The 22308-nt window shown below is 42.6% G+C and overlaps 1 pseudogene; it reads right to left on the bottom strand.

Moving 5' to 3' along the window:
• Window positions 1–1932: 1932 nt before the first annotated feature.
• LOC119505329 overlaps window positions 1933–22308 on the bottom strand; it is a 32021-nt pseudogene continuing 11645 nt past the window's right edge.

Genomic DNA, 22308 nt, shown 5'->3' with positions numbered 1-22308 from the left:
GGATGCTGTGTTAGCAGGCATGAAAACAACATTCATCTCATTGCACATCTCCATCAGAGCTCTTGGGTGACCGGGCTCACTGTCAATGGGAAGTAATATTTTGAAAAGAATATTTTTTTCTGAGGTGTAGGTCTCAATAGTGGATTTAAAATATTCAGTAACCCATGTTGTAAACAGATGTGCTGACATCCAGGCTTTGTTTTTCCATTTACAGAACACAGGCAGAGTAGATTTAGCATAATTCTTAAGAGCTCTCTCAAGGATTTTCAGAATGGAAAATGAGCATTGGCTTTTGGCAGTTTAGAGGCTGTACATACCCCATAAAGGATCATGTTCTTTTAATCCATTCCTGTGGGTGTAGACCTATTTTAGGTGGGACATTTTGATTAGATTATTTCAATTGAGATGTGATGCACCTCACTAAGGTGGGTCTTAACTCTCTGACTGGACTCTTCTATAAGAGGACAAAACACACACAGAAGCTAACAGATGAAATTAATAGAAGCTTACAGAGAAGAACACCAGAAAAGCTGAAAGAAGTAGAAGACACTGAAGCCAGAAATTGAAAGCAATGAAACCCTGGGGAGAAGGACCAGCAGACACTGAACATGTGCCTTCCCATATGACAGAGGTGTCCCAGATGCCAACGGCCTGTCTTCACAGTCCAGTATCATCCTGCTCATGCCTTGAGTTGGGAGTTTACAGTCCCCATTGTAAAAGCCAACCCATTTCAGGTATACTGCATTTCATCAGCTTTACCAAACCAAAATAGACTTCAACTGGAACTCATCAGCTGCATTAGTCCCTAGTAAGAGAGTCAGCCTGTCCTTTGAAGCTTTGAAGCCAGACATGGACTTCTCTACTCTAGCAATGAAAGTTCTAGATGGCATCTTCTTTCAAGAGAAGGCTGTTTTATCTACAGTGAAAATCTGTTGTTTAGTGTGGCCACCTTCATCAATTATCTTAGCTAGATTTTCTGAATAACTTGCTGCAGCTTCTTCATTAGCACTTGCTGCCTTACCTTGCACTTTGATTGTTATGGAGAGGGCTTCATTCTTTCAACCTCTTGAACCAACCTCCGCTAGCTTCAAACTTTTCTCCTGCAGCTTCTTCACCCCTCTCAGCCTTCATAAAATTGAAAAGAGTTAGGACCTTGCTCTGGATTAGGCTTTGGCCAAGGGAATGTTATGACTGGTTTGACCTTCTATCCAGACCACTGAAACTATCTTCATTTCAGCAGTAAGGCTTTTTGCTTTCTTATCATTCATGTGTTCACTGGAGTACCACTTTTAATTTCCTTCAAGAACTTTTAATTTGCATTCACCACTTGGCTATCTATTGGTACAAGAAGCCCAGGTTTTGGCCTATCCCAGCTTTTGATGTACCTTCCTCACTAAGCTTAATCATTTCTAGCTTTTGATTTAAAGTAAGAGACATTTGACTCTTCCTTTCACTTGAAGACTTACAGGCCATTGAAGGGTTATTAATTTGCCTAATTTCAATATTGCAGTGTCTCAGGGAATAGGGAGGCCTGATGAGAAGGAAAGAGGCTGGGAAAAGTCCATCAGTGGAGCAGCCAGAACACACACAACATTGATTAAGTTCACTGTTCTATACGAGCACAGTTTGTAGCACCCAAAAACAATTACAATAATGGCATCAAAGATCACTGATCTGTGAGGTATGTAACCAGGTGAATGGACGTTGAGTGAAATAAACCAGAAATGAAAAGACAAACATACAATGTCTCACTAATATGGATTAACTATAATGGGCAAACTGAAAATTGAATCTGAGAACACAGGTTATCAAGGGAAGGTGTATTGTAAAGGTTCCTAGACTGTAAGCTCTTATAGCAGTTACATCTATTCCTGAGTTGTAATGGTTATTTCTCAATTCTGAGATGCTGATTTCTCTGTGCATAACCTGGTTGGTCCCTGGAACATTTTGGTTCAGCTGATAATATTTACTCTAAACTCAGAATAGATAAGAAATCACTGAGAATTTACATGATTACCACAGATTCATTCTCACATATTACAAGGCTAAAAGTTACAAGGCAGAATAGATATGTTTGCTGTGTTGTTGGAGTTTTGTTAGTACTTTTAAAGTGAAAATTAAGAGCTACTTTTCTGAGGAAGTAGCCAGAATAATACTCTCTCAAATTCAGAAACCTACTGGCACAATTTGAAATCAAATATTATTTCTAGCCAAATTATACTCTTTTATCTGCCAAAATACCTTGACAATTTTAATATGTGAAGGCAAGCCTATATGATAATCCCAGCAGTATTCTGGTGATAAGATTTTTGTGGATTTGTTGAGAAGAAAATACTTGTTTAGGTGGCTTTCATTATGACACTGTGCTTCTATATAATTTTTCTTGTTCTGGAGGATTCCCTTGTAGCATTCCTGGGTGATGTTTAGAACCTGAATGGGTGTTCCTCCAAAAATGGCTGCATGGTAATAAAAATCCCCCTGGCTGAATGGGATGAAAGCTGCTGACTCCCTCCGCCTCTCATAAGGAAACTCTTCAGGATGTGCCTTTACTACCAGGCCTGTAGCTGACCCACTGGCCGAGGGTCTCCACCCCAAAGTTGTCTTGGAAGACCTGGTCCACATCCACACAGAAGAGGAAGTCAATTTATTGCTGGATGTGACCCACAATTTGCTCCCCAATGGTCTTCATGCGCATCATACTGATGTCCTGCCACCTCTTCTCAGGCTTGATCTCAAACACTTTGAATGAGCGGAAAGGACCTAGCTCTATCAAAGGTATTCTAGAGACATCATCTACCATGATGTAAAATATGACTTTGTGGCCAAACATGAAGTACCTATTAGCAGATATTATGAACTCCTCCAAGTAATGCTCAATGCATCTGAAACAAAGGAGAAAGGGATAAATTTAACCTCCTGAATTTCTGCAGGAGACCACATGCCATTATAATTATATTATCTGTATTATACAATTAGGAGGGGAATGACTTTTCTCCAACCCAGATGTTTATTTTCATGTGCAGGGTTGTCTGTCAGTGTAACCCTGCTCACCACTCTCTGCCATTCAGTTACTTAGACCTTGGGGAGGTGGAGTGACTTATCTGCCAACTTTGGAAGAGAAACAGCATGCACAGCCCTTGCCCCTTCCTCTCCTCTCACCTCCTCTCACTCTTGTAAGCTGACTGGTCTAAGAGAACATGTGTGTCTGACCACTCTGTGTCTTCCAGTAAGTGGTAAAGGTCCTATCCCTACATCCGGAGGCCTGCAGTTTTTCCAGTGCTGCAGGTGATTATGGGTGCCTAAGTCTTTCATATTCTGTGGTTCAGTATTAGGAAGCCCAGGGCCTGCAGATATAAGCCACATTCTCCAATATCAGCTTTACCAGAAATTAAGTTGATGATTACTACCATCTGCCTCACCCTTTTGTCTTATTCATTAATTGTTTCAGACTTTGGGCAAGGAAAAGGGGAGCTGATTCTTGAGTCCCCTTCAAAGACTTCAGTGTATACCCCAGTGTTGCCACTGTCCTACTAGATGTGGGGAGGATGTGAACTTAAATCCTTTGGGGATGCATTAAGTCCAGCCATTGGCACTCACTTATACTCTTCTCTGATCCAGAGAATGGCTTTTGGGACATGGCACTCCCTCCATATTACATAATTCATACTCTTTGTCTCTCATTGTCACCCAAAACACCAATCCATTATGCAGACACCAATATTGTAAGATCCATCCAAACATCAGAGCAAACAACCTCAGATTTAACCTTATTTTCACCATTTATCCATTCATTCAAAAAAACATTATAGTGATGTCATCTGCAACCCCAAGCTACACAATATCTTGTGAGGGCATGGTAGCAGAATCATAGGGAAGAATAAGAAGGCAGAATCAGGTGGCTAAATACATCTTGTCCACATCCAAAACTCATATTCAGTGAATGCTGCCTGAATTTAATCTGATGATCAAATTACTGATCATTCATGATGCTTTGAGAGTATTACTTTGAGTGTAACAATGCAATTGTTTGTTGCTGCTTGTGTTTATCATATTAACACACAGATAAAGTATGTTTATAAAGTTGGCTGTATTGATTCTTTAAATGGAGAGATATATCTGAACAATATAAAAAGTAAACTTGTAGGAGGGGAAGATGGTAGCATAGAGAGGAGTGGAAGCTAGTTAGTCCCCCTGGAACAACCAATAAACAACCAGGAACAACTAGTAAATAATCTGGAATAACTGCTGGGGGACAAATGTGACTGTCCACACATCATACCCAGCCTGGACTGGGAGGAACGCCTGAGATCACAGCATAAAATCTTCAAGTAAAAACTGTGGACCTGAGCCAAGAGCCTGTCCCCCATGGCAGCCCAAACTGCGAAGTCTTGCTGTGCTAGAGAGCAGCACTCTCTGAACAAGTGAATATACCTCAGCCCAGCTCCAACTGGGGTTTTAATTAACAAATGTTGATTGCTCAATACAAGCTATGAATCCCCAGAAAGCAGACAGAGGCTTTTAGTGATGGCTGACCTTGGAGAGCCGAGGACCTCTCTGGGAGAGAGAGGGAGCAAAGAGGACCAGGTGCTGTCTCTGGCTGACAGGTGAAACTGAGGGTGGCCCCAGACTGGCCCTGAAGGGGGGCTTTCTGTCCCTTGTTCGGCTCAGTGGAGAAAGACTCAGCCATTTTCAGTTCCCAGCACTATGACCCAGACAAGGGTGGAGACAGCAGAGGCAGAGAGACTATTCAAATTCAAATGATATCTCCCCAGGGGGTGTATTTTCCCTAAGAGGAAAGAAGTGGTGCCAAGCTCTACTACCTGCCATCCATTCAGAACCAGACCCCAGAGCCTGAAGGAAAACAGCAACAGGCCGCACCTCCTCACACCAGTCTGGGGTGACAGGCTGACAGATGCCACCTGCTGGGCAGAAAAGCACAGTGGCTTGAGGTCTCAAATGGTGTATCAATCTTCTAAGACACACCGTCAGGGAGATGTGATACTATTGCCTCCTTATGAGACCTGAGCCCATTCTGGTCTGGGAAAACCTGATTGGGGTAACCAAGAAAACCAGACGCCTAAACAACAGACAACTACAACCTACACTAAGAAAAATGAAGTTATGACCCAGTCAAAGTAACAAACTTACACTTCAACTGAGACACAGGAATTGAAACAACTAATGCTAAATCAATTAAAAAGCTTGGGGAAGATATGGCAAAACAGATGAAGCATGTAATGAAAACACTGGGCATGCATAAGGTAGAAATCGAAAGTTTGAAAAAAACAACTGGCAGAATCTATGGAAATGAAAGTCACAACACAAGAGATGAAATTCACAATGGAGACATACAACAGCAGATCCTAAGAGGCAGAAGAAAACACTTAGGAACTGGAGAGAAAGAAACCTGAAAGCCTATACACAAAAGAACACACAGAGAAAAGAATGGAAAATATGAGCAAGGTCTCCAGGAATTGAATGACAACATGAAATGCAAGAATGCACATGTCATGGGTGTCCCAGAAGGAGAAGAGAAGGGAGAAGAGGCAGAAGCAATAACAGAGGAAATAATCAATGAAAATTTCCCATCTCTTATGAAAGACATAAAATTACAGATCCAGGAAGCACAGCATACCCCAGACAGAATAGATCTGAGTAGGCCTATGCCAAGACACTTAATAATCAGATTATCAAACGTCAAAGACAAAGAGAGAATCCCAAAAACAGCAAGAGAAAAGCGATCCATCACATACAAAGGAAGCTTGATAAGACTATGTGCGGATTTCTCAGTAGAAACCATGGAGGCAAGAAGGAAGTGGTGTGATATATTTAAGACACTTAAAGAGAAAAACCACCAACCAAGAATCCAACTGTCCTTCAAATATGAAGGAAAGTTTAAAATATTTTCTGACAAACAATGACAGAGTTTGTGAACAAGATAACTGCTCTACAGGAAACACTAAAGAGAATACTACAGACAGAAAGGAAATGACAGGAGTGAGAGGTTTAGAACACAATTTTGGGAGATAGTAGCACAGGAATGTGGGTACACTGAACAAAGGTGACTGTGAGTACGGCTGAAGGAAGAAGGTTAGGAGCCTTTGGGACACCATAAGGAAAGAGGAAAGATAAAGACTGGGACTGTATAACTCAGTGAAACTTAGGGTACTCAACAATTGTGATTAAAGGTACAAATATGTTTTTACATGAGGGAGAACAAATGAATGTCAACATTGCAAGGTGTTAAAAATAGGGTGGGATTGGAGGAAAAATAGAATCAAAGCAAACTAGAGACTATAATTAACAGAAACATTGTAGTATGCTTCCTTTAATGTAATAAAGGCAGTATACCAAAGCTAAATGCATGGGGGAGGCATAAGGGAGGGCTATGAGACTCTTGGCATTGGGGATATTGTCTGACTCTTTATTCTACTTTGGTTTAATGCTATCTTTCCTTTTATCACTTCCTAGTTGTCATGGTTTTTTTTCCTCTTTTTTTTTTTTTCTTTTCTCTCTACATTCTTTGACTCTTCCTCCTTCTTTGTAGAAGAAATGGAGACGTCCTTATATAGATAGTGCTGACAGTGTTGAATACATAAATACGTGACTATACAGCAAACCATCGATTGTTTACTTAGGATGGAATGAATGGTGTGTGAACAAACCCATCTTAAAAAAATGGTGATGAAGAAACCTTGAGGGCACTATATTAGTGAAATAAGACAGACCCATAAGGACAAATATTGTAGGGTCTCACTGATATGAACTAGTTATAATATGTAAACTCAGAGGCATGAAATAGAATGGGGCTAAAGAATGGGGAATGGTTGCTTGTTATGAGCAGAATGTTCAACTCAGGTGAACTTAAACATTTGGAAGTGGACAGAGGTGACGGTAGCACATTGTGAGAATGATTAACAGTGCTGAATACTCTGTGGATGTGGTGGAAAGGGGAAGCTCAGCGTCACGTATGTCACCAGAAGGAAAGTTGGATGTTAAAAGAGGGGAATGTATAAAACAGTGAATCTTGTGGTGGACAATGTCTGTGATTAACTGTACAAATATCAGAAATCTCTCTCATGAACTACAGCAAATGTATGACACTATAACTAGAAGTTAATAATAGAGGGGCATATAGGAAAAAATATACTTATTGCAAACTATATGCTACAGTTAGTAGTATTTTAACATTCTTTCATCAATATTAACAAACGTACTATACCAATACTATGAATCAATAATGGAAGGGGAATGGTTAGGGGTATGGGAGGATTTGAGTTTCCTTTTTTTGTCTTTATCTCTTTTCCAGAGTAAAAGAAAATGTTCTAAAAATTGAAAAAAATTAATTGTGGTGATGGATGCACAGCTGTATGACGGTACTGTGGGCAACTGATTGTACACTTTGGATCTTTGGATAACTGTGTGGTTTGTGAACAATCAAAAAAAATCAAGGTTAAAAATAATAAGAAGAAAGAAAGAAAGAAAGAAAAATTAAATAAAAAGTAAACTTGATGTTGCTCTATGGCTTGTGACAGGAAACTCTTCAATACACTATAACTTTAAGAAAAATCTATTGTGTCTTGAAGCTTTGGAATCAACAATGGGGGAAAAGTCATTGTGAAGCTCAACATTGTTTAGGATTAAAGCACCACTTGGCTCCAGGCATATATTATTTGTAAACAAACCAAAAATCACACTTCTTAAAAGTCCACATCCACTATCTGTGGAGACTTATTGCTGATGATCCCAAATATTACTCTCCCTTGCTTGAGAGCTGAGAGCACAGAGCTTTCACCAGGATATGCGATTTACAGTTTAGTTCTGCAGAGTTGTACATGTACGGTTGATACCATGTGTGGCAACAGGCAACATTCTATTATTTTCAGAAACATCCAGATCAAATCAATCTGCATCATGGCCGGCTTGTCCCCTTTTGCGCCAAAGGATTCGGTGAGCTGAGCATTGGCTCCCAACTCATAACATTACAGGATCGAGGAAAAATGTAAAAACTCCAGTCACCTTTCTTTGTTAGAGACAGGCTCCTGGGACTGACACATTTAGTGAAATTAGTACTTAACCAAGTCCTGATTGTATTGTTAATAACAACAATGGCTGCTGGGCTCTGGGTTGGGGAAGGTTGTCTTTAGAGAGCTGTCAGATTCTCGGGGATCTCCTCTAGGCCCGGCCTCCGCAATGCTCTGGGAGCAACCTAGTCCTTTCTTTGTGTAAGGCAAGGAATCAACTTTCTACGTATCTTTTTCAGAAGAAGTACATATGGGAAGGCCCACAGGGGAAAAACTGAAGAAAACTGAACTTTTCCTTTTGCTTTGGGGGATAAAAAGTCAAATTGGAAATTCTCCACAAGAGCAAAATAAGTTATTTAAAAATTAATAGTACAACTGCTACCATCAAGTAAAAAAACTGAAGTTTGGAAGAAATGCTCTAAACAAGGATATGGAAGTTGAAACAGGAACTTCTCCAACATTTGGAAGAGGGAGTTCTGATCAGCCAAATCTTCCCAGATCAAATCCTCCAGGGTCAAAGGGTGAAAGTGGCCTGAGAAACCCAAGGAGGAGAGTGGTTGGCCATGCTTGAACGTGGAAAACCAGCATGCTCAACTCACTCTGTGCCTACAACTTGCTGTGAGTCCCTCTGTCCTTGGTCCTGGCTCTTAGGAGCTGAGAAGTAATGCTATGCATTTGGACCTACCAGTAGCTGGCACTTTTGCAGTTTCCAAGGGAAACCATGGAAACTGGCTGCATCCCGAGACACTCACTTTGGGGTCGGAATGGAGGATTCTCCTACTATTGTTTATTCTCAGTCTTTTGTGGCCTCAGCAGAAATGAGACAGAAACGGTTCCATGTAAACTTGCCTGTATTCTAATATTACGACAAATTATGACCAGCCTCTGTGAATCCACGGGTCCCTCACAAACATTTTGAAAATGGAAGAAGAAAAAGTTAAAGACAACTTTATTCATGAAACTTACCTTCCAACAGCAAAAACCATCAGCCCCACGGTAATTTTCTGTTTGGCATAATAGTTTTCTAGGACGGCTGTGTCATAAGTGCCTTCCCACACAACAGGAGCCTTCCAGCTGGTCACTGTCACAACTTCTGGGCATTTGCTGTGTAACAAAACATAGAGTCCTATGAGCCACAACAGCTTTGCTAAGGCCCTGGAGAGCCTGTCCCAGGAAAAACAGGTCAACTATTCTCTGCAATGATTGTCTTTGAATCCTGCCTGTGGCTGAACCCACAAAATTTGTGGGAAGCTGTGACATTTGCAGGGGCATCTTCTGGGTGAGGGACAGGAGGCTTTGGCCTAGGAGCCTCTGAGGGCTATCTTAGGGGCACTTAGGGACACCCTACTTCTATGTCCCATACCCTCTTTCCTCCTTTCCTGCTTTCCCTGTTCTATTTCTAAATCCCTTTCCCTATCTCCCAAGCTCCTTCCAGAGATACCAATGACATCTTTGGGCATTATTTATCCCCATGGGTGGCATCTGAGCCTAAGAAACCCCTAATTCTTATTTCAGGGTGATGAGAGAGTGAGATTAGAGCTGACAGAGGAAAAGCTGTTTTATTTTGCCTTTTGCCATAAAGGGATTTCTGGGTAAGAACCTGGTTCTACGCCAGAAGAGGCCCCAAGTCCTGGCGATAGCATTCATTTGGCAAAGAGACAGAGGCATCCATAGAGGAAGGAACTTGACAAAGGCTCTACAAGGCTCAGTCTGGAGCACAGGGCTTGGGGGTGGCCCCTCTCCTCAGACAACATTGTCCCTTGACTAGGAAACCAAAAGAGGTGAGGGGGGAGAATGGTCTCTGCACCCAGAAAGCTTAGAAGAGAGTTGGCAAAGCCAACATAAACACAGGAAGCTACATAAGAACAAGCCAGCTGGAGGCCAACTGTAAAGGATTGTATGTGTTTCATGTGGTCCTCAGTGTTTTGTTTTCGCCAAACTGCTGTGATTGCATCTGTAAAGCAGGGTTTTTCCAGGGAGGCCGGGCAAATCCAGCAGAGGAAAAGGGAGCCTCAGTCCACTCTCCCTCAAGCCTCCTATCCCTGCTAACTCTTGCACTGACTCTGCCCTTCCACCCCAGCCCTGTGCCCTGCTCCTGGTCGGGTTCATTCCTTCCCAGCACAGTGGGAATCATCTCCTGGCTGGCTCAGAGGCACCTAGAGCTGGCTATGGACACAGCTCTCACTGCTCTGCTGGCCCTGTCTTGGCTGGTGTCTCGAACTCTGAGATCAGCTTTGCCCTCAGCACCCCACAGGTCCCTGCAGCTTGGATGAACAGAATTCTCAGTTTTCTTCAATCATCAGAAATGGATTCTGCTTCAGTCTGGGCCAGGCACCTTCACATACACTTTCTCATTTAGCCCTTGCAACATCCCTGAAGTGTATTAATCACTGCTGTATAAGAAAACCAAGACTCAGAGAAGCTCATTAACGTGTCCAAGGTCACCCAGCTGCTTGCTGATGATGGCTGCTAACACACAATGAGCCCTTCCAGTGGGGTCAGGCACTCTTCTGTGGTGGATGCTATTTTAATTCCCGTTTCACACATGAGGAAACTGTAACAGAGAGGTAGGTAACATTCCCTATGTTGCATAGCTAATAAGGGGCAAAGCTGGATTTGAACCCAGATAGTCTGACTCCAGAATCCATGCTCTGAGCCACCACACTATATTGCTTCTTTTAAGGAAATTACTGCTATGCTGAGGAAGCTGGGGTTGAAACCAAGTCTGTTCTGATCTAAAAGTAAGACTATTTCCACTAAACTAAGCTACACCGGCATTTTCATCAGTGCAGACGGAGAAATGACAGATTTGGGTTGTTCAGAAGCTTATAGGGTGATTTTAATCACATATATCCCCAACTTTGTTGAATGACAGGATTTCAAACCAATAAACACCCCCCACACACACACACACACACAAGTGGCTTATACTTCTGTAACTGATTTCTGAACTTAAACTGTCCCATTCATCGCTGCCTTGTTTATTGCACCCCTTAGCTTTAGCCTATCAAGCATCTTCTAGCAGCTTCGAGCCAGCCTGCTGTTAAGTCCTGAGCTGGGTTTGAGCTAAACATTTGATGATAGCTCATATTATTAAAAAAAAAAAAAAAAAAAAAAAGGAAGAGGAGGAGGAGAGGTGGAGGAAACCAAGGGAGCAGGTACACTTATTTAACACTTGCATTAGGAGCTAAGTACTTGAACATCATTATCTAATTAAATCCTCACAAGCCCCCATGAAGTGTGTGCTATCATCATCCTCATTTTGCAAATAAAGGGCTTAGGCAGGAAAGAGAAAGTACTGTATCTTTAGCCAATTTATATGAAGGGCCAGTCCAGGGTACCCACTCCCTCACCACACGTTGCCTATGTCCCTGCTCTGCACCAGGCTCAAGGTCAAGCACTGAAACCAAGAGACAGGAGACCCGGCCCTGCCTGCTGAGAACTCCCCTTCTGCACAGGTGGCAAGCCTGCTACACGCTCCTCATCTGCCCAACCACTTCCACGCCTAGAAAGACCGGGTCAGAAAACCAGTGTCCCATTTGCTTACTTGGATGGGAAATTTCCTTCTAGCAGAAAGAAAAAGTAGTAATATTACATATTAATTTTACTTTAAAATCAAAATTGTCTATTTTCCAGCTGTTAATTATTAAATTCCGCTATCAGCAACCCTCAGAAGCCAGAGAACAGCCTGAAAATGCAACGCAGGAGGAAGGGAAAAAAGGAGAGGAAAGGAGTGGGGTGGGGGGAGGGAGGATGAGCATAAGATCAGCTTCCTGGACTCAGTCAGAGGAGCTGGGGGAAAATGCGGAAGTGTTGGGCTTCCTCCCCTGGGTTGTTGCTGATGTTCTCACAAACACTGAGGACCAACGGTCTGCTATGTCAAGCCCTCTATCTTGGGGCTTGCCCTTTTGAAGCTTGTTACTTCAAAGGAGAGGCTAAACCTGCTTATAACTGTGCCTAAGAGTCTCCCCAGAGTGCCTCTTGGTTGCTTAGATGTGGCCCTCTCTCTCTAGCTAACCCAACTAGGGAGGTGAAGTCATTGCCCTCCTCCCCACGTGGGACCTGACTCCCAGGGGTGTAAATCTACCTGGCAACGCAGGATATGACTCCCGGGGATGAGCCTGGACCTGGCATTGTGGGATTGAGAACATATTCTTGACCAAAAGTGGGATGTGAGATGAAACAAAATAAAATTTCACTGGCTGAGAGATTTCAAATGGAGTCAAGAGGTCACTCTGGTGGACATTCTTATGCACTATATAGATAACCCTTTTTAGGTTTTAATGTATTGGAATAGCTAGAAGTAAATACCTGAAACTATAAAACTCCAACCCAGTAGCCTTGACTCTTGAAGACAATTGTATAAGAACGTAGCTTACAAGGGGTGGCAGTGTGATAGTGAAAGCCTTGTGGATCACACTCCCTTTATCCAGTGTACGGATGGATGAGTAGAAAAGTGGGAACAAAAACTAAATGAAAAATAGGGTGGGATGGGGAGGTGATTGGGTGTTTTTTTTTTATTATTATTATTATTTTCCATTCTTACTCTTTCTGGTGTAAGGAAAATGCTCAAAAACAGATTGGGGTGATGAAAGCACAACTATATGATGGTACTGTGAACAGCTGATTGTACACCGTGGATGACTGTATGGTATGTGAATATATCTCAGTAAAGCTGAATTTAATTTAAAAAAAAGTCTCAGTCATCAAAATTCACACAGAAGTGAGAGAAGGCAGGCCACATGGGTGTCGACTGCCAAAAATGCCCAAGGTCACAAAGATGGGGCTGACATCTAATAGCTGAAAGCTCTGAAAGGAGCCAAAGAGGCCAGGAAAGACTTGGAGCTCCCAAATGCCTTCCATCCAAGCAGCGCACCCAAACATTTTACATTGGTTTGTTCAGTACCACCAAGAGTAAAGATTCCCACACACATATAAAAAAGCCTCTGTAACCAAAACACACCAACCTAGGTTATTTGTAGCTTTTAATTTTATGTATTTGTGGGTACACTGTGGTATCCAAGGCTTGGCTAGAGGAAGTGTTCAAATTCTGTGACGCATGCAGAAGGTGAAAAAGAGATGCAGTTACTGAACTCCTAAGGGGCAGTATGCTAGACAGTGATCCAGAGAAGAGCTGATGGTGGCATGAACTAAGATGTGACTGTTGAATGGAGACAAGGAGAATATTTTGAAGGAAGAATGGACAGAGCATGCTGATAAAATGGACTGTGGGGTGGATGGAGAAAAAGGATGAATCAGAGATGTCTCCCTGGGCTCTGACTTGAGCCATTTACTGAAATGGAAACTAAGGAGAAGAACAAGGATGGGGTGGAATCTAGAGATCCATTTGATCAAGTGAGATATTCAGAGATGTCAAGAGGGCAGTTACATACAAGTACAGACTCAGAGGAAACATGAGAGTTAAAGATATTTGATGACTGGGAAGAGACAGATGACCCTCTAAGGGAAACAGAGAAGGAAGAACGGAGAAGTAGGAGGAAAATCAAGAGGATTCGGTGTCATGGTAGCCAAAGAGATCTTGATGTACAGATGTGGAAATATGTGCACAATATATTATAGTGTTTTTAGGCATGATGCCATTTATATAAAATATATTTAGTTGTTCATTCATTCATTTATTACAAAGTAGGTAATAAATATACTTTGGTGCTCTGAGAAGGCTTAAATTTGATGCTTCTTCAAACCAATATTCTTTAAATATCTCTTCACCATTCCTCTGGATAAGCTGAACCCTGCCTGGGTGAAAGAGGAGAGAGTGACAGCTGGTGGCAATGTTGCATCTCCTCTCTGCTCCCAGTAAGCCAGCCCTGGCCCAAGACCCCCAAGTCCTACTCAGTAAAACTGACCCACCCTCCTTAGAAGGGAATGTGGTAACTGTCTCTGACTCATCCAGTCTGCCCCTTGGGGAATCTTGCGTCCCTAACAAAGCGGCCTATGTTTCCCCCTCCTTACATTTCTAGTCATGTTTATACATCTCATAGATGGCCACCCTATTGTCTGTTTCCTCACATGACGTTGTCCACAAGGGAAGCCAAAACTCCCATCCTTCCATGCAAATATGAATTCCCCCTGCTCCAGACAATAATAAGAGAACTTGCTAAAACATACTCAGTCTTTCCAGAGCCCAAGAACCCCCATGACGGGAGAGAGACACTTCTCTCCTGGTCCTCCTCCTCCCTCAGCAGCTGCCCTGCTCCATCTCCCATTCGGACTGAGCCAGCCCACCAGCCCCTTAAGTGCTGGGATCAGGCAGATCGGTCCTTTTCCTCTGCCCAGGTGACCTCATCCAGGCCCATGAATCCCAGTGTCACCTTCACCCCAATGACTCCCCACCCCATGTCACCAGCACCCACTTTCCACACATTCACAGGCACCCTACGAATCCTTCCAGATGCCCCCAGCATCTCAGTCCAAGCACATCCCTAAGGAGCCCGTCACCAACTCCTCCTCGACCTGTGTCTCCCCCTCTTCCTGGTCAGGGGCACCCCGTCTCCCAGGCCTCAGTCATCCCAGACAGCGCCCACCTCCTCATGCCCCAAACTGTAGCCTCTCTAAGTCAATTGATTACCCCTCCTCACCAGTCTTAGCGAGTACTGTTTTCATGTCCACCACCCCTCAAAGACCATGAGCTTCTTGAACATAACCATATTGATTGATTTCTCCTGACTCCTGTCAGTATTTTTTTGAATTTTTTGATGACTTAAAGTGAGAAATATACTTTGTATTGTAACCCAGTACAAGCACACACATATATATGTAAACAAACATTTTACTAAACAATAGTTATCCTTACTTCATGTGATGCCCTCTGATATTTTCTATTCCATTTCCTTTAAAAAAAAAAAAAAAGCTGCTTGGAACATTAAGCCTTTTTCTGAATACCCTAATAGGCAATGACCAGCAGTTTGAAAAGGACTGGCCCAGCAAATAATAGATGTTTGATAAACATTTGTGGGTATGCTTGCTTAATGAATGAATGCCTGGGCCCCATGATACTTTTTATCATTATCCCCATCTTACAGATGCATTAACTGAATCTCAGAGGGAATTTTCTTGGTCTGACTCAAGATCCGTGGCTTTCCACAATACTCCGTGGCCTATAAGAACCCTTCCAACCCCAATATTCTATGATTCATCTGCTACCATTGGCCAATTGGTGTCAGAATCACTGTGTTGCTCAAACATTTGGGTCAAAACAGTTTGGACCCTTAGTTTTCATCCAAAGTCTAATGTTAAAGATTTAATACATGCTAAGTGCCTTTCTCCAAAATCAGGAATGTTCTCAATGGCCTTCACAGCCCCCACTACCTCCTGCTGAGCACAGGGGATGACCCTCCACTTCTTACGCTGGATCAAACCAGTCCCTTAGCTGTAACTCTTCTTCTTCATCTTCCTTTCCTTTTTCTTTGTCTATGTCTTCTTCTTCTTGATAATTGTGGGTCCTGAGTAAAAAGAGAGAGCAAGCAGAAGCAGAGTAAGGCAAGGAGGGTGATTTGCAGTGTCAGGATGTCATAACATGTTCAGAGACAGAGAACACATGTATCAGATGAACTGGCTGGAGAAACCTCAAGACACTAAACTTTTATTTAGAAAAACAAACATTTGATGAACAAGCTCAGTATGAACCTTTCTTATGACCCCACCAGGTCAGCACAGTTAGTAATTTAATGACCCAACACCCTCAGCTTATTCCAGGGGATGGGGGAAACGTGATGAAACAATCCTCATAAGAATGTTTCATTTATGAATGTCTTTCTTGCAATCTACACTTCAGCCTAAGCCTCACCCCCAAGTTAAGCGAAAAACAATACCAACAACAAAACCTTAACTATCCCGGTTCCAATCGCAAAATAGATTTCTCATACGATTTCAATAAGCAAGAAAAATGAGTGACTGAGAAAGTCATGACTAAAGTCATGACCATGAAAACATTTCATTTGGACTCTACACAGTCTGGATGGGTGGAAAAACACAGAGAGCCATTGACCACCTTACCCATTGCTAAACCAGCTCGGAAACCACCAGCTCTTCTGAGCACTTCTGCCACCTACTTCTGGTTTTCTAAGAAATGAAAACGATTACTAAGATTTTTAGAAAATGAGGTAGGCCCAAAGTGGAGGGTGGGGGGGTGGGGTGGGAGGTAGGGGGATTCCACTCTTCTTATGGCAAAAAAATATTTTTTTAAAATTTTTATTTTAAATGAAACCAAGTTCAAAACCTCCATTTTGTAAAACAGACGTGAAATGGCTCCAGGTGAAGTGACAGAGGCAGGGTCTAGAGCACCCCAATCTCTTGTCCCTGGGGTAGTTCCCAATATTCAGCTCATTCAGGGAGTACCAAGAGGGAAACAAGAGGAAAAGAAAAGCCCAGGGCATTGAGGGATAAACCTGAGTCCTATAGCTGCCACTCACTAATTCTGTGACTATGATAGGTCTACCCTCTCTGAATCTCAATTTTCTCATTTGAAAAGTGGAGTTAACAAAAACAAACCTACCATGTAGGTAGTTTGAAGACTGAATGAGATAGCATGCATGGAAAAGGTTTACAGAAAGCTGAAAATTGCTGTAAAAAGTTGTAGTAGTAATATTAAACCAGTGCACATTGCTAAGAATTATCTCTTTTGCTAAACTAGGAAAATTCTGGTTGCTACAAAGCTCAGTCCAAGGAAAATTCAGGTTGCCTAAAAGTCAACAGAGATAGCCTCAGGAAATCTGAGGGTCACTGAACCAGAAGCTAAGGAAAGTGTAATAAGAAGCCCACCTTAGCCACCTGAATGGAGAAGTTTCCACATTCTCTCACTGTGAGAGTCTCTCCCAGTTTGAGGCATCCTGGGAGGTGGGGGGCAGAGGCAGGAGAGGTCCCTCCCTTCAGGCAGACACACAAGTCGGCAAGTTGATTCATGACCAGGTTAATGGTCAAGAAATCTGTTATGAAGCCCATCCACTTTCAGGAATTTTTGAGACAGCTTACAATTCAAAAAAAAAAAAAAAAAAAGTATGGTTACTATACACAGGCAAAAATGCAAGAATAAAAAATAAGAAAGAGAAGCATTTAGTCACTCAGGTAGGTATTTTCACAGGACCTTGATCATCCATACACTCTGTGAGAATAAAGGCTTTATCTTTATTTTCATTTACAGCTGAGATATTAGCCTAGTAGGTATGAGCAGGCTGCTTAAGTCCATGGCATGTAAGCATAAAAGCCAAGGTTGAATACCAGGGGATAAATCATATAAGAAACAAAGGCCGGGGAAAGGAAAAGTGGTTAAGCACAACACTTGATTCTGAGCTTCCTGGCATCCAAGCCAAAGACGGGAAAATTAAGACTTACTTAGCATTTGTTTTCTGTAAAAATATATTAAAAGGGGGAAAAAAGATACATACTAACTCACTAGGAAATGCAGACTTTTTTACTGATCCTTAGTCTCTGAGAAATTTTTTGCCTGGGTCTTCACACAACATATACTGGGCAGCATAAGGGAGTCTGTCTTCCCAGACAAAAATGTTCCCCAAATGATACCACTTAAAGTGGCACTGGATGAGAACCAAAGGAAAATAAAAGTCAAGGTTCAGCAAAGGCAAGTCTATGGGGGCTGGAGGAACACAGTCGTCCCCAGAAACCCACCCACTTTCCTCCAAGTTTGATCTGAGCGGGAGGATCACTAGTGGCTGAGCAAAATGGACTGTAGGGGGTACAAGAGCAGACATGGGAGCCTTCTAATACATAGTCACCATTCAAAGCACCTACTTTGAGTGATATATCCACAACAAAGAGCCTTCTGGGCTAAAAGCAAAAAAGAAATTAAAATGTATCATGTTACTTTCAATTCTAAGAAAAGCTATTTTGCAGTCATTATAGAGGCCCCGGGCTCAGTTGAGAGTCTGGGTGAGGACTACTCTCAGTTTTCCACTTTCCTTTGAGACATGACCAGGGATATATCAGGAGCCTGGGAATTTCCATTGGCAGTCATCTCAGGATTAACCAGCACAAAGTGTGGGCAGGAGGTCTCTGGCAAATCTCAACTAATGGTGAAAAAACAAACAAACAAACAAAACCCCAACAGTTAGCCCTGCTTTGCCCAGGGGCGGCTTCAGGGACAGCGAGGGGCTCCACAGCAGAGCCCCCTCCCGCAGCCCAGTGAGGTGCCGCTGCTGAAGGCCTGGGAGGATGGGGACATCAGGGCTCAGCCATCCTTTACCTAGCATTTATCTTCCCGCAGAAAACAAGAGTATCAACTGCAGGGCCTTGTGCCACATCTGCCTCGGATCCTTCTACAGAATAGTCCCAACAGGCATTTCCTGGATTCATGAAGGCAGGAAGACTGTCTTAGGCACCTCCAAGGCCGGGCTGGTGAATACATGACTCCTCCAGTCAATCATTCAACACACATGCTGAGCATGTGCCACGTGTTGGGGAGACAGTGTTGGCCAGGACAAAGCCCACATCCTTGTGGAATGTATAGTCCAGCAGGGAAGGTGGACATTACTCAGATGATCACACAGCTACATGACTTCATACTCCAAGAAGTGCTATAAAGAAAAAGCATAAGTAACCATGAGCACGTGTAGACCTGGCAGGCTTCGCAGAATAGGGAAAAGTGATGCTTGGGCTGGGTTTCAAAGGATGAGATCACCAGGTGAAGAGGAAGTAGGAAACGTTTTCAGTAGTGCAAACAAAATATGCAAGGGTGCTGAAGTATGAAGGAAGAATGTAGGGAACTAGCAGGGAAAAAAAGAAAAGTAGCCAGAATCAAGATCTTGCTGGGATTGGCTTGGAGATTTTGCCCTGAGGAAAGAGATTTAAGCAAAAGAGGCACTGGTTCATTTGCATCTGAAAAAGGTCACTGGAGACAGATCACAAGGGGTGCAGGATGCAATCCCAAGAGAAGGGAGGGAGAAAGGAAAGGACCCCACCTGGCACTGAGGACACCAATTTGTAGACTCACGTTCACCAACGTGTTGAATCTTTTTAATAACCATCCGCGTTTGCTTCTCACTTTCCTCTCCCAGAACCCTTTGACTTTACATGGGTCACTGCAAAAATAGTTGTGAATGAATGCAAATAATGGATCTCCCTCCAAGGCAAACATGATCTTGGCCTCCTTGAAGTCTCGCAGTCCCTCCTCTATGCCTGATGCCTGATGTCCTTCCTCTGCTTTATGTCCTGTCATCCCATCTAGATCATAACCCTCGAGGGCAGCAGGTACACCTGGTTCTTGTATCTCTCACATCACTCAGCACCAAGTAGCTCAGAAGGAGTCCAAGGAATCAGAACATCTAAGATCTAGTTAGAACTTGGACATAAATCATGGTTAAGTCACTTAACCTATTCAGATTCCATTTCATCATTTAAAAATATGAGGGCCCCTGAACGAGGGAAGGGTTGTACAGGGGGTAAGAGGGTGGGCTGCAGACAGACAGACTGGGGCCTAAATCTTCTGAAAATGTGACACTGAAAAGTCATTTAACATTTTTGAGATTTGATGTTCTCACCTAGAAACTTGGAATATACCTACCTTGCAGGACTGTTATAAGAATTGCAGGTAATGTATAGTGCAGTTCCATGTCAAACGTTCAATAACAGTAGCTGCTATCATCAGGATTGCCATCATCATCATTATTATTTTATTATAACGTCTGAAGATTTCTCCCAGCTCTAACATTCCATAATTTTTCTCATCCTGCCTCAAATTAAATGCTCTCTGGATGGTGTCCTTTCAGGATGCTCCAGCAACAACTGTTCTGTTTACTCATCAGTTGATCAGTTCTATTTATTTATTTCAAAATCCTTTATAACAGTGCTGCCCACCTGTCTGAGGTTAGTGTCCTCTGCTCACCTCAAGCCATCCCATAGCTGTTTTGTGAAGTGGCAAAGAAACTGAGGCCCTTTAAGCCTCTTGCAGGCAACTGAGTGGATTCTGCACATCGGAGAATGAGGCAACCATAGTCCTCCTGCCTGACGATGGCCCTGAAGAACAGCCAGCATCTGCTGCGGCCACCAACCGTGCAGAGGGAACATGCCCTGCCCTGAGAAATAACCCTCTTCAGGGAAGGCCAGTGCCAACATGTACATGTGGACCTCTGGCTCCCATATTTTAAGTCTGTGCATCACCCAAAATATGGAAGTACAGCCCTGGAGTTGTAGGCAATCAATCAAGTTTCGGTCAGAGCTTGAAGGTTACCCACCCAAGTGTTCTGATCTGACTCAGGGCAGGACCTCAAAGGGACTTGTTCTCCTGATAGACTCTTCCAACTCCTAGAGCTTTTCCTTCTATTTGCCAAAATCCACTGTACTGCTTTGCCCTTTGCAGCAGCAGCTGCAGATGGTGGCCGTGGTGAGAACAGAAGCTGGAATTTATCGAGTCCTAGGCATTGTCCTAAGTGCTTTATACACAATATCTTACTTAATCCTTTAACCAACCTATGGAGTAGGTACTATTATTATCCTTATTTTTAAAGATAGGGAAACCGAAGAACAGAGTGGCTGAGTAACTTGTGCAAGGACACAGAGGAACCCCAGGCAGCCTGGCTCCAGAGTCCCTGCTCTTGGCCTCCATTGAGGATATTTCCTCAGCCCCAGAATCCCATTCCCTGGCACCACCACCTCCAAACTCTTGAGTTATCTCTCCTTCAGACTAAGTATCCCTAGTTACTTGATTTGAAAGACCTGGTTTCTAGACTCCTCTCCCATTGACTTAGTCACACTCTAGCTTGTCATGTTTTTTCTTAAAATGAGTTGTTCAGAATGAAACCAAACAACACACCAGAAGCAATTAGATCCGTACAGCGCCCCCCTCCACTCCCAAGCTCCCGTATTCAAGCCGTTAAAATACCTCACCACATAAATACTAATGGTGCAGACACCACTTTCCCTGATTGTGGTTGTACAGTGGACTTTTTTTTCTGTTACTTATAGTTTCTAGTATGCAATGATTGTATATTTTCCCCCAAAAACACCCCATTTTTAACACCTTGCAAGGTTCTCCCTCATGTAAAAACATATTTGTACATTTTATCGGAATTGTTGAGCACTCTAGGTTTTACTGAGTTATACACTCCCAGTCTTTATCTTTCCTCTTTCCTTCCAGTGTCCCACATGCTCTTAATCCTCCTCTTTCGACCATACTCACAGTCATCTTTGTTCAGTGTACTTAAATTGTTGTGCTACCATCACCCAAAATTATGCTCCAAATCTCTCACTCCTGTCTTTTCCTATCTGTCTGTTGTGCTCCCTTTAGTATTTCCTGTACAGCGGGTATCCTGTTCATAAGCTCTCTCATTGTCTGTTTGTTAGAGAACATGTTAAACTCTCCCTCATATTTGAAGGACAGTTTTGCTGGATATAGGATTCTTGGCTGGTGGTTTTTCTCTTTCAGTGTCTTAAATATATCACCCCACTTCCTTCTTGCCTCCATGATTTCTACTGAGATACTGAGAAATCCTCACATAGTCTTATCAAGCTTCCTTTGATGTGATGGATCACTTTTCTCTTGCTGTTTTCAGGATTCTCTCTTTGTCTTTGATGTTGATAATCTGATTATTGTCTTGGCCTAGGTCTATTCAAATCCATTCTGCTTGGAGTACGCTGCTCTTCCTGGATCTGTAATTTTATGCCTTTCATAAGAAATGGGAAATTTTCATTGATTATATCCTTTATGATTGCTTCTTCCCCTTTTCCCTTCTCTTCTCCTTCTGGGACACCCATGACATGTACATTCATATGTTTCATGTTGTCATGCAATTCCCTGAGATGTTCATATTTTTTCATTCTTTTTCCTATCTGTTCTTTTGCATGTAGGATTTCAGATGTCTTATTCTCCAGTTCCAGGGTGCTTTCTTCTGCCTCTTGAACTCTGTTGTTGTATGTCTCCATTTTGTTTTTCATCTCTTGTGTTGTGCCTTTCATTTCCATAAATTGTGCCAGTAGTTTTCCAAACTTTCGATTTCTACCTTATGTTCACCCAGTGTTTTCTTTATATCCTTCATCTCTTTTGCCTTATCTTCCCTGAACTCACTGACTTTGTTTTTGATATGATTTAGCATATTTCTTTGAAAATCTTTAATTGATTGTTCCATTAAAATGAAACAATCTCTCAACTGTATCTTAATTGAAGTGAAGTTTTTTCCTTTGACTTGGCCATATCTTCCTTTTTCCTAATGTACCTTGTAGTTTTCTGCTGTCTAGGCATCTGGTTTCCTTGGCTACCACAATTGGATTTTCCCAGACCAGACCAAGTTCAAGTCTCAGAATGGAACTCTATTCA

The sequence above is a fragment of the Choloepus didactylus genome, chromosome 10, assembly GCF_015220235.1.
Source record: "Choloepus didactylus isolate mChoDid1 chromosome 10, mChoDid1.pri, whole genome shotgun sequence".
In the NCBI taxonomy this organism is placed as follows: Eukaryota; Metazoa; Chordata; class Mammalia; order Pilosa; family Megalonychidae; genus Choloepus; species Choloepus didactylus.
The sequence above is the reverse complement of the archived record's forward strand: the minus strand, read 5'-3'. Positions and strand labels throughout refer to the sequence as shown.